The following is a 2,392-nucleotide window of genomic DNA, read 5'->3' as shown; positions in this document are numbered from 1 at the left end:
GAAGTAAGTATATGTAAACTTTTTAAAAAGTGCCTGATAGACAGTGAGAATTTTATAAACATTAGCTATTATTACCTTTTTTTCTCCCCCCTTTTTGCATATGAAGAAAAAAAAGTTGACAAAGAGCGAGTCACAACAGGCTTGGTGCTGAAAACCAGTTATCTTCTTTCTTTGGCCATGCCACCTGGCTTGCAGGATCTTAGTTCCCTGACCAGGACTTGAACTTGGGCCCCAGCAATGAAAGTGCCAAGTCCTAACCAATGGACCATCAGGGAATTCCCAGAAAACTAGCTATCTTGACTCTCATTTCCTGGCTCTTTCCCTTACATCATTTTCCTTCAGAAGCAGATTCAGCAGCCTTTTAATAGTTCTACATTAGTAAGTCTCTTAATCATATTCTGTGTAGTTGCTAAGTCATGTCTGACTTAATAACCCTGTGGACTGTAGCCTGCCAGGCTCCCCTGTTCATGGGATTCTCCAGGCAAGAGAAAGTTTTCAAAAATTATAAAATAATGCTTCCAAACTGTACTGACTGGAAAGGTTCTTCTACTTAGATAATTCTAAGTAGTCAGAGTACTTAGTGTATATGATTCCTACGTCTCGGAATAGCAGAAACATTTGAGGAAGAATTTTTTTTATTTAAGTTCTTTCTCATAGACTCTTCTTACAAGTTAAGACTACCACATCCCTCATGGTTGCCATGCAAAGAATCTTGTCTTCAATCAGCTCATTAAGGTACCTTTGTAAAGATAGTGTTTTTTTAAAGGCACTTTGCCAGCTCCCTCAAACATAACTTTGCAAATGGACAGCAAGAAAAACATAGCAAATCACTTCCATATGGCTCAAGGCAATGAAAAAATTTTTTGATTAATGACACATTCAGTACAACAAAATAACTTCCAAGTCTGCTAGAGACAGTAACTTATCTGCTACATTGATTTTTCGTGTGATTTTTTTCATTGTTTTGACTCTGTAAAAACCCTTCTAAACTCCCAATTGGTTGGTTCATTTTTAAACAACAACCTCTTCCAAGATGATCACCTGTTCATATTTGTCAGCCCTATCAAGCAAATAGCTGGTCTTAAACTTATTTTAGAACCAGCTGCTTTAAACATATGCTTCGATATTCAAGGGATTTTTTTTACAGACGCATCAGTTGATAAAATCATTAACATGTCATCTGCATACGCAAGTACTAGTCTGAGCATCTAAAACTACTCTGCTTCCTTCCACACCTGTCTAAATTGTGAACCAAGCAAGTTAGTTTACATCAAAAATTCTCATCAAAGGGTTTTTAATTAATACATAAAGGACCAAATGGGTACTCTACCCTTAATGTTTTCATTATCTGGATCTCTCTATTCCTCCCAGACAGAAACTAACCGCGTCATTTTCACACTCTCAACAAACTGAAAAGGCATTACGTAAGCCTTAAACATGTTCTCTCCCATAAAGAGCTTTTTTTTTCCCTCTCTTTTTCAAAGAAAATAGGGTAAAAATTCAACCGTCTTTAATTCTGTATGTTTTACAGTTTCTCTTGGTATAATGAAACCATCTGCCACCTCTGTCCCTAACGCCTGGAATGAATCAAATCATCTTCCTTGCAAACATTGTTAATCTCACAGTAATCCTTCCTAATCACTTTGTAATCAGCACTCCAAGGGGCTGAAGGTCCTTGACTCTTAATCACGATATTTTAATCATCATTCTTGTGAGACAGCAGTTAGTAATCCCTGAATCTTGGGCTTATTTCTTCCCAACTTCCTAATTATTCCCTAGAACAAAGAACAGAAGCTCTTTAGATAAGAGAAACCAGATCTCTCTGGCTAGAACTGGTTGGTAGTACATGACAGCCTCAGGGTGGTGTTTCTGATGACTATTATTTTCAGTTTTGGACACTGAAGACAGCTCCTTATTTTTGTTTTCGTTCCCAATTTTCCTTTGTTTTATTTCCTTATTCTTTTCTTTAATATTTTTCCTTTATTGCACTTTTTACCTTACCAAAATTTTACATAATGATTTATTTTTCCATTTGGCATCCTGGTCTCTAGATGTATAATTAATTCTTATTTTTATTCTTTCTCAAGCTGAGAAAATTTCGCTCTATTTCTAGTTTGCTGGGATCTTTTATCATGAATCAGTATTGGATCTGATCAAATGCTTTTTATGCATCTATCGATATGACCATGATTTTTCTCCTTTGGACTTTTGATGAAATAGATTACATTAATTGATTTTTGTCTCTATATTCTTAGGGTGCAATATTCTTACTCCTTTATATAACTTTACAATTTATTTCTTTTTCTTTCCAATATTTTTTTCCTGAAAGGGGTGGAAGAAACTCATGACATATTTTAGAGACTTGCTGTCTTATTAAATAATTGAATATTCT

The 2,392-nt window shown here is 35.2% G+C and overlaps 1 non-coding gene across 1 annotated transcript; it reads right to left on the bottom strand.

Moving 5' to 3' along the window:
* Positions 1-203: 203 nt before the first annotated feature.
* On the bottom strand, positions 204-275 carry TRNAE-UUC. The gene has a single exon. It is a non-coding gene; the product is annotated as a tRNA-Glu (tRNA).
* Between the last annotated feature and the right edge of the window lie 2,117 nt (positions 276-2,392).

This window comes from Bison bison, unplaced genomic scaffold (assembly GCF_000754665.1).
Source record: "Bison bison bison isolate TAMUID 2011002044 unplaced genomic scaffold, Bison_UMD1.0 scf7180017864241, whole genome shotgun sequence".
NCBI classification, from domain to species: domain Eukaryota; kingdom Metazoa; phylum Chordata; class Mammalia; order Artiodactyla; family Bovidae; genus Bison; species Bison bison.
The sequence above is the reverse complement of the archived record's forward strand: the minus strand, read 5'-3'. Positions and strand labels throughout refer to the sequence as shown.